The sequence below is a fragment of the Gorilla gorilla genome, chromosome 22, assembly GCF_029281585.2.
Source record: "Gorilla gorilla gorilla isolate KB3781 chromosome 22, NHGRI_mGorGor1-v2.1_pri, whole genome shotgun sequence".
Lineage (NCBI taxonomy): Eukaryota > Metazoa > Chordata > Mammalia > Primates > Hominidae > Gorilla > Gorilla gorilla.
The window spans coordinates 42,871,031-42,882,845 of NC_073246.2; positions in this window are offsets into that span (position 1 = coordinate 42,871,031).

Below are 11,815 nucleotides of genomic sequence, written 5' to 3' on the forward strand. Positions count from 1 at the left end.
TGCCACCAGGATTTGAATCCAAGTCTGACTCTGGAATCCATGTTCTCTCTACTGCCCCAACACAGCATCCTAGTATGCCTTGAATTTTCTGGAACATTACTGATTTCAAACACTTGTCCCTTGGGACTCCTGAGTGTACACACACATATGTCAGATTATTTATTCTTAATTATGTTTAGAAAAGAGAGTACCTGGCAGGGGACAGTGGCTCATGTCTGTAATCCCAGCACTTTGGGAGGCGGAGGTGGGCAGATCACCTGAGGCCAGGAGTTTGAGACCAGCCTGGCCAACATGGTAAGACCCCGTCTCTACTAAAAATACAGAAATTAGCCGAGCGTGGAAATGTGTGCCTGTAATTCCAGCTACTCGGGAGGCTGAGGCAGAAGAACCTCTTGAACCCAGAAGGCAGAGGTTGCAGTGAGCTGAGATCATGCTACTACACTTCATTGTGGGAAACAGAGAGACCGTGTCTCAGATAAGAAAAAAAAAAGAGAGTGGCCATATCTATGTATAAAACTAGTGACACACAATTATTCTGCCTTTGCTTTAGTGCACACATACACACACTCAGAAATACGCGTGCATAAGTGTAATACATTTCATATTTTGAACAAGCAGATATTTCAACACTAAGGAATCCTAAAAATAAACAAAGGTCTGTTTGCAAAGACTCATACCATTACTGTCATCTGTCTACCTTGCACTACAAACAATTTGAAGTCACATTGATTATTTGTTTTCACGATTTTCTCAAATATTTAACAATTCGCATCCTTGCGGGGGATGTTGAGGAACTAGAGTGGTGTTTTCCGATTTTGTTTTTTTGGTTTTTCTGTGGGTTTGTTTTTTCGGTCTTTTTTTGTTTGTTTGTTTGTTTGTTTTTGTTTTGGTCTAATTGGCATTATATCATGTTGAAACATTTTGAGATTTTTTTGAAGTTAACTTTTTTTTCCTTTCATTTCTGAGTTTCACTCCCTTGTTTATCGTTTCCAGCATAATTTTTTTTTGGTATACCTCTAAGTAGTCCTTTGTGAATCTACACTGGATGTTTCCTGTTCTTTGTGTTGTTTCTAAAGAAATTGCAATTTTCTGGGCTCTAATTAAAGTGCCCCACAGGATACTTCAGTTTTCTTCTGCTTCATGTAATATTGTGCAATTTTTTTTATTGTGCTTTCTGCTCCTCTTTATGGATACTGAATTCTCTTCTACTGTGTTCCCTTAAATGCCCATAAGAACCATAAATGAATGTATGTTTATTATGCCTTTCAAAGTTTGAAATATAAATGTTGGATTTCTACTCTTTTGACATCCAACACTTAACATGTAGTGATGATTGCATATTCCCAGCTAATGTGGTGAGTCAATAAAGGAGGATTAGACAGTTCTGCTGATATCTACTACTAGAAATGGTGCATATAGGCAAAGGCCAAAATGAAAGAATTCTAATTTTTCTTATAGAAAAGTAATAATGTCTTCTGCTTCCAGGAAGATGTATTAGGGCATGTCAGACCAATAACACCACTGTAACAATTTTTTTTAAGCTGGATAAATTACACAACCCATATTTTTAAAGGATTGGAAAGCTATAGTGCTATGGTTTGTATATGTTTCTCAGAATTCATTTGTTGAAAACTTAATGCCCAATGTGATTAATGCCATTATAAAAAGTGCTCATGTGAGTGAGTTCCCACTATTGCTCTCTTGCCCTTCCACTTCTGCCAGGTGAGAACACTGCAAGAGGGCCCTTCCCAGATGCCGGCATCTTGTTCTTAGACCATTCTCCAGAATTGTGGGAAATTACATTTCTGTTTTTATTAAATGATCCAGTCTCAGGTATTCTGCTATAGCAGAACAAATGAAATAAGACATATGGAAAAGCCAAAGATTAGAAGAACTAAAGCCCCAGAGACAGAAGAGTTCCTTCTAGTGAGATAGTCATTGCTGGCTGTTTTCTTCTTTTGGCATTATTTGCCAATTCTGGACAGCAGTTAAAGATTAGGCTTATCTCAAACTAAGGGATGCTCTTGGTAGGCTTTGGGAAGTCACATGTGGGTAGAGTGATGGCTTGGAAACTATCGTCATCGCCAAACAAGTTCCCCATGAGACTTCTGAGTTCTCTGACAGTGCTGGGAGTGGAAAAACCTAGACACAAACACAGATTAAAATTTTCTGTAATAATCTAGTGATTAAAAGACTAAGTCCCATTACAGGGAGAAGCCCTGCAGCAGACACGAAGTTGGCCTCCCTCTCAAGCTGCCAGCCATATTTGAGCCTACGTGCAGGAAAAATTCAAAGCCTCTGAAGGGCAAAGCATTCGAGTTGAGAAAACAGAGATCTCTCAGTCAAACATCCGGGAAAGTCATGCCCAATAAAAGCAGAGCAAAATATCCCACAGAGGGAGGGGGCCTACATAAAAACACATGGCAAGTCTCTCAAGACATTTGCCAGATTCAATTTCTGAACTTGTACAAGGTGAAAGGCTAAGGAGCTGAGCACAAAATCTCTAAAGGGCAGAATATTCTGGGCTAAGGAGATAAACCAAAAACCTAGAAGCACCATATACAAGAAACAAGGACTTGCCAGATGTGAAACAATCCTAAAATTGCAATCCGGCCTTGACCAAAAGTAATTTTAATTGGATTGAGGTGATCAGTTCCTCATAATATATGCCCACATGAGGATATTGAATCCTCAGCAGTGGAAGATATTATCTAGAGCACCTGTGATTTATTTATATGCAATACCTGAAATATAATTTTAAAAATTATTAGTCAGACAGTGGGATCTATAAGTCAGAACATGTTAAAAAAAATAGAGGCTTCTGGTTTCAGCTCTGACAGGTAAAGAGACTAGAAGTTCTCATCCTTTACTTAAATCAAGAGAAAGCTGGAAAAATATAAATCAGTGACTTTCCTTGAACTCAACAGAAAATGGAGGTCACAGGGAAAAAGTAACATCAAAATATTGAGAAACAAATACGGAGCATAATAGTCAAGATCTGCTTATCTGGAACAGAAGCCACTGGACTCAAAAACTGGTGGGGACATTTATGTGGCAATTTTGATGAGTTGTTAGAGGGTAAAGTATAGGCTAGCATGAAAGTGAGAAAGTCCTGGGAGCCACAGTCTTAGGGGATCCTCCACACATTGTGGGCTTCACTTCCTGGAACCACACTGGGTTCTCATATTGAAGCTTTGAGAAAGATGCCCTGGCTCTGGCAGAGGAAAGGCAATCATTATGAAATGTAATAAGTCATCACAAAAAAAGGACTACTCCCTAGTGGAAAAGAATTTGCTAGTACCTTATCCTACCTGTGGGAAAGACATTTCTCTCAGTCAAGCTCCATCTGGCCTCCCTAAGGCCAAAGAGGAAAAAGCATAATCATAAAGGGTCACAGCTTCAAGGAAATAGATTAGGAATACTGCAGTCAAGAAAGACATAAGAAGGAAGTGGAAAAAGAAAGCCAAGTTACTAGAAAAAATACTGTGAAGGTCATAACCTAGAGATACAACCACACTAACACACTGAGATTTAATTATGAGACTATAGAATGCTTTCTCTTCTCCCTACCTTACCACCACAGTAACAAGTTTCTAGTATAAAAAACAATGGATTACAGCTGAAAGAGCTGTAAAATGCAGACTTTATATAAGAAGGAATACCTAGGGAAGCTTAAAGTCAACAAGTGAGAAAAAACAATGACATTGAAGGAAGCGGAAGTCTCTGGTACCTACAACTGTAGCAAACATCAAACACAGCCAGACTCCTAACCATGTTAATGTAAAACAGCACCACGGCCCAATTTACCTCCAGTCCTACTATCAGGTACATTATGTTCAGCTTTCAACAAAAAATTACAAGGCATACAGAAAGGCTAGAAAAAACACAGTCTGAAAAGACAAAGAAAGATAAGAACCAGATTGATATTATATAGATGTTGAAGTTATCAGACTAGGAATTTAAAATAACCATGAGTATTATGTTAAGGTCACTAACAGTAAAAGGTAACAACATACAATAATATATGGGTAATATAAACAAAGAGTTGGAAACTCTAAGAAAGGATAAAAAAGAAAAATATTAGAAAAAATACTGTAAGAGAAATTAAGCCCATTTGATGGGGTCATCAGTTTACATGATATGGCCAATGTATTAGCGAACTTTAGTATAGATCAATTAGCAACTTCCTAAGCTGAAATATAAAAAGGAAAAAAATAGAAAAAATGTTACACAGAAACAGAATATCCAAAATCTGTGGGACTTTAATATTTAATAAAAATAAACTCAGGTTCTCCTGCTTTACTCTCAAAATACAGAACACTTCATCTCTGGGCACAAAGATGTGTGAAAAATTTTCCCCACCAACAACAAATTCTGCACACTGCACAGCAGATTTTCTGGTGGACACCAGCTGAATGCCCTCTAATTTAATGAATTTGATCTACCTGCAGGTAGTATCAGATCTCACAGGATGAGGAGTCAGTCCCACAAGATAGCCCCTACTTGAGTTGCCAATCACAAGCACAGACTGCGGCCTGTACTTCTGACCAAGAGGCAATAAATCAGGCTTCCCATAATTTATATTTTGGGTTTGATTACTTTTCTAGAGTGCCTCGACAGAACTCAGGGAAACATTTATGTTTGTCGGTTTATTAGAAAGAATTTTAAAAGGATACAGATAAAAGGCCAGGTGGAAGAGATGCGCAGGGTAAGGCAAGGGAAAAAGGGCAAGAACCTTTCATGCCTTCTCTGGGCACATCACCCTCCAGGAACCTTCATGTGTTCAGCTATCCAAAAGTCCCCCAAACCCAAGCCATTTGGGGTTTTATGAAAACTTCTTTATATAGGCATGATTGATTAAGTCATTGATTATTGTTGATAAGCTTAACTTTCAGCCCCTCTTTCCTCCTCAGAGATTAGGGGGTGGGACTGAATATCTCAACCCCTTAATCGTGTCTTAATATTGGTCTTTCCCAGTAGCCAGCCCCTATCCTGAAGCCACCTAGGGGCTGCCAGCCACCAGTCATCTTGTTAGCTTACAAATGATGCCCTATTCCTCCAGAGATTTCAAGACTGTTGGGAGCTGTATATGAGGAAACTAGGAAAAAGACAAAATATATATTTCACAATAGCACAGGGACAATTTCAAAAGTGTAACATATGTGCAATTGTTATCCCATAAAAAGAAATAGAGAACTTAGCAAAATAACCATTTAAAATAATAATGGCCAACAATTTTCTAAAATTAATGGCATACATTGAACTACAGATTAAGGAAACTCAGAGAACACCAAGCAGGAAAAATCACCCTCACCCCCCAACCAACAACCCCACAAAAAGGATATCTAGGCATACCAAATTCAAGCTGCAGAAAACCAGAGACAAAAAATAGATCTTGAAAAAATCCGGAAGACAAGTAATGATCTTACCTATAAAGGAATGAAGATAAGAATTTCAGCAGGCTACTCATCAGAAACAATCCAAACAAGAACAGAATAGAGTGAAATATTTAAAAAATTGAAAGATAAAAAGAACCAACTTAGTTAGAATTCTATACAAATGAAGTATCTTTTAAATGTGAAGGAGAATGAAGACTTTCTAGACAAAGACCGAATGAATTCATGGCCAGCAGATCTGTCCTACAAGAAATGTTAAAGTAAGTTCTTCAGGAAGAAGGCAAATGATATAGGCCAGAAACGGAAATCTACATAAACAAAGAAAAAATGTTGGGAAAGGTATAAATAAAGGCACAATAAACTTACGCATTTTTATTTTTCTTAATTTATCTGAAAATTAATTGTTTGCCTATAGCGATAATAGAAAAAGTTATTGAGTATAGCACATGGATAAGTCAAATGAAGTCAATAATGGTGTAAAAGATGGGAGGGAGCTATAGGAGGATGCTGCTTTAAGGTACCACTTTGGCATATAATTTAGCATAGCATTATTTGAAAATAGACTTAAATTAGTAAAAGTAGGTAACAAATGTATTTTGTAAACCCTTGACCAACCACTAAAAAAATTATTAAAGTATCATTGATATGTTAAGAGAGAAATACAATACTTGCTTAAAACCAGAAAAAAATAGAAAAAAAGAAGAGAGGAAAGGAGCAAAATATTACAATAAATAGAAAACAGTTACAAACATGGTAGCTATTAAACCACCACATCAATTTTAACTTTAAATGTGAATAATTGAAATAATTTTATTAAAAGACAGAATGTCAAATTGGATTTAAAAAAGGTTCAACTGTTCTTTGCAAGAAATCACTTTAAATATCAGCAATCAGATAGATTAAAAGTAAAAGGATGGAGAAAGATATACCATTACACAATTAATTTATTACAAGGAGGCTGGAGTAGCTATATTATCTTTAAACCAGGAAGTCTACTCTTCAAAGAAGGAATATTATCAGGGATTAGTAGGAAACTTATGCTATGATAAAAGGTCAACTCTCCAACATAGAAGAGGCAGAAAAAAATAGAAAGGCTGTAGAATAATTAAATTATAAGATTAATTAAATTGACTTAGCACGTATAGAACGCTAACTTGACATACAAAGTACATATATTTTAAAGTTCACGTGGAACATTTGCCAAAATAGACAACATGGTGGGCCAGAATAGGTCTCAGGCCCAGGTGTGGTGGCTCACGGTTGTAATCCCAGCACTTTGGGAGGTCAAGGCAGGCAGATGACCTGAGGTCAGGAGTTCAAGACCAGCTTGGCCAACATGGTGAAACCCCGTCTCTAGTAAAAAATTAAAAAAATCAGCCAGATGTGGTGGTGCACGCCTGTAATCCCAGCTACTCAGGAGGTTGAGGCAGGAGAATTGCTTGAACCCGGGAGGCAGAGGTTGCAGTGAGCTGAGATCATGCCACTGCACTCTAGCCTGAGCAACAGAGTGAGATTCTGTTTTAAAAAAAAAAAAAATTGGTCTCAGCAAATTTCAGAGAAGTGAAATTACACAGATTAAATCATTGGCCCATGAATTAGACTGGATATCAACAAGAGAAAAACAACTAGAGTATTCTCAAGGACTTGGAAGTTAAACAACACACTTCTAAATAACCCTGACTCAAATGAAAAATCATGGTGGAAATAACAAAATACTTTAAACTCAATAATTATAAAGATTTAACATTTCTAATCTCATAGCTTACGCAGCACTTAGGAGAAAATTTATAGCTTTGAATAAACATGTTTTAAAAGAAGGATGTTTGATAATTATCAAAACTTTCATCTGAACAAGTTAGAGAAAGAAAAAGAAGTTAAACCCAACAAAGTCAAAAGATAGAAATAGTAAAGTTAACAGCAGAAATCAATTTAATAGAAAGCAAATACTTACAGAGAATATCAACAAAGCCAAAAGTAGATGCTTTACACTAATGATATTTATAAACCACTTGCAGAGTACTTCAGAAAAATGAAAGAATCTAAAAATTACAAATATCAACATATTTTTAAAAACATTACTAAGAATCCTGTAATTGTTAAAGGACTGAGGGTATTATTTAATATTTTATGACAATTATTTAAAAAATTAAATAAGATGTGAAAAACACACATTACTACAACTGACACACACACAAAAAAAAAACCATTGGAAAACCTGAAGATGTTTAGTATTTTCTAAACAAGTTGATTCCAGTAAAATTGTTTCCACCATCCAAACCAAGATGGCTTTACTGGTGAATTCTTCAGAATATTTAAGAAATAAATAACAGCAATCTTTATGAAAAGTTTCAGAAAATAGAAGATCAGGAAACATTTCCCAAATCAATTTATAATTTTGATTAAAAAAAAACTGTCATGGGCATTTCAAGAAAGGAAAATTTGGTGGTGTCATCTCTCTTTGATTTTTCCTGTTTCTTGCCTTATGTTGACGTCAGTCTGTGGATTTGAAGAAGCAGAGGAGAGTTATTCTAGTCTTTTCAGACTGGCTTTGTCTGGGAAAGCCCTTCACCAGTCAGACCATCCAGAGGTTTGGGGCAGGCTATCTGCCATGATCAGTGGCAGACTTGCTGCTGGAGTCTTCAGACAGGCAGGCCATGAGGGCTAGTCCAGCGCTGGGCTCTACTGGGTCAGCAGTTAAGGAGGCCTGGTGCCTGGGTCTCTGGAGTCGTGCCTGGAACCTAGATCTGCTGTGGTAGACCAGTTGATTGAATCCAAGATGATGGGCCTGGGGCTGTTGTTTGCAGGGACCAGTCTGGAGCCTGGGTCCACTGGGCTGACCTGGCTCTGGGGTAGACCTTCAGCCTGAGTCTGCAGGGGCCAGCCAGGCACTGAGCTGAACTTGGTGCTTGGAGACACAGGGGCAGTCCTGGAGCTTGAGTCCATGAGGGCTAGTCCAGCGCTGGGCTCTACTGGGTCAGACTTGGATCCTGGGTCTGCTGGAGTGTGGGCCTGCAGGGACTAGCCTGGCACCTGGCAGGCCTGGAACTGATGTTTGCAGATGGTGGCCTGGTGCCTGAGTCCAGGAGTGCTGACCTGGTGCTGGAGAGGTCCTGAAGCCTGGGGCTGTGTGGGCCAACCTGTTTCTGGGCAGGCTTGGCTTTGAGGCAGGCTTGGAGGCTCAGTCTGTGCATACCTGCTTGGAGTGTGGGGCTGAGGGGGCCATCCAGTGCTAGGTTTTACCAAGGCAGGCCCGGGGCCAGGGCAAAGTCCAGTGCTCACTTCCTTCTCCTTCCCCCAAGCAGTGAGCATTTCTCTCCACGTTGTGCTGCCTGGGGGTTAGATTACCCTTGGGTGAGGGTAACCTGAAACTTTCTTACCCTCTTCAATGGTCTCTTAGTATTTCTGTGCTACCTGCACGTGCTGTGATGTCTCACCTGGTCTCGTGAACGCTTGTCAAGGTATTTTTGCATGAGGATAGATGTTCAAATGGATGTTTCTACAGGGGGACAAGCACAGAAAAGTCCTGTTCCACCAACCTGCTGCCATCCCTCCTGTCTATATGCTATCAACAGAGGATGAGAACATGAACGAATTTAAATGTTATGTTATTTCACATAGTATTTTTAAAACATCAAATACTTGAGAATAAATGATCAAAGACATACAATAACTCGACACTGAAAACTAGAGACTGCAAACGATTTAAATAAATGAGCATATGTCTCTATTGAGATACTCAATGTTGTTAAGTCTCCCCAAATTTTCTATAGCATCAATAAAATTCCAATCAAATTCTCAGCAGATATATTTGAGGAAATTAACAAGCTAAATTTAATACTTAAACATGGAAATTCAAAGGATCTACAGTATTCATGAATCTTTGTGGCCTTGCGATAGCCAAAAAAAAAGTTAAACATCACTCAGAAAGCACTGGTTATAAAAAATATTTCAACCATTGGACTCATAAAAATTTAGTTGTGTCAATCAAAACATACTAACCATTAAGATAGTTAAAGAGAAAACCAAGAGTGGGACAGGATATTTGCAATACTTGCATCAGACAAATGACTCCAGAATATTTAAAGAGATTCTGGAAATCAATAAAAAAAAAGAGATAAACAACCTATTTTTTATGGGCAAATAATAGAATGGGAATTTCTCAAAAGAGGATATCCAATATCCAAGACTATTATTCATGCTGAAAGGTTCTTAGTATTGTTGTTAATCAGGGAAATACAAGTTAAAGAACATGATGAGATATCAGTGCACACCCACCAGAAAGGAATCAATCTGTAGAATTTCTAAATGAATCTTATCCCTTAGCTCAACTTGTTGCAGCATCCCTGGCAAACCTTAAGGAGGGCTCCATTAATCCCCATGTTGCAAAATGAATTTGCATATTTTGGAATTTAATTATATAAACAGAAAAATATAAATATTAGAGCTTTTCTTAAACTCAAAACCGTATTTCCCTCAGGTGATACAGGAGTGACATTTCCTACGTTTTAAAGTAGCAGGACTGCGTTTTCCTGTAGTGCTAACATGGGATAAGACTTGATGTCTAGATCTCAAATTACAGCTTTAAAATTCTTTTTCTAATGCATGCTGATCTTTCTTTTCTGAGATTTTTTTTCCCACAATCTTTCTCCTTGTATTTTTTTTCCCTCAAATCAAGCCCAGTGCTGGTAAATTAGTGAGATGTGTGTCTCTTGGAGCTTAGCAAACTGGGGAGAGGCTTGTCTTTGTCTTCCTTCTCCTTCTTCAGGTCTCCGTTTCAGAACCTCATTGCCTTCTAAACTCGATGCTGAAGTTAACTTCTTTAATTTATTGCTTTTATTAAGTAGAGCTTGTATATTTTATTCAAAATTTTTAAAAGATTAGAAGAACATTTTACATACCTTTCTAACAGATAAAATTGCTTTTCATTTATATGACCTTTAATTAAACTGATGTGCATCAGTGTTGCTTGGCAGGAAAATTTTCCCATCTTTGATTAAAAGACAGACTAAATGATCATCATCCTTAGTTCTGGAGCAAGAGGAAGAAATATCCTGGACATTATTTGGGGAGAGGGATGCAGACTAAGTTCCCCAGGCCCCTCACTGCACTCAGCTCAGTTCCCCATATCTGTAAGCTGCTCTCTGGACATCCTCTGTCCTCACCTTAGGGAAGGGAAAGTACTACCTCCACACACACACACATACACACAAACACATACCACACACACACCACACACACCACACAAACACATACTATATACCATACACACCACACACACCACACACACACACACACACACACAAACACCACATACCACACACACACCACACAAACACATACCACATACACACACCACACAAACACACACACAAACACCACATACCACACACACACCACACACACACCACACATGCACACAAATGTCACATACCACACACACAGACATACACACACAAAGACACACACACACCACCACACACCCCCCACACACTGCATACCACACACACCACACAAACACACATACAAATACCACATACCACACACACCACAAAAACACATACCACATACAAGCGCACACACACACCACATAACACACACCACACATGCACTCAAACACCACATACCACACACACACCACACGAACACGCACCACACACACAAACATCACATACCACACACACATAGACATACACAAAGACACACACACACCACCATATACCCCACACACACTACATACCACACACACACACCACATACCACACACACACACAAACACCACCTACCACATACACACACCACATACCCCTACACACGCTACTTATCACACACACCACACAAACACACACCACATACCACAAACACACCACATACCACACACACAGACCACACATACCCCCCATACAAACACAGACTACATACCGCTACATGCCACACACATCACACAGCACACCATACAAACACATACCACACTACATACATATCTCACACACACATACACCCCACACACAAACACACATCATATACCACACACCACACACACATACAAACACACACACCCTCCACACACACACACACAAACACACACCATATATTACACACCACACATGCGCCATACAAACACACACAGCACAAACACACATACCATACACACACCACACATACTCAACACATAAAACACACACCATAGAAACACACACACCACACACACAAACGCACACTACATAGCACACTACGTACACATCACACACACCCCCACACACACACACCACATACAAAGACACACACCTCATACACACCACGTACCACACTGCATACACATCACACACACACCCCCACACACAAACACACACACCAACCATATACTACACACACACACCGCATACCACACACCATACAAACACAACACCACACAAATGCAC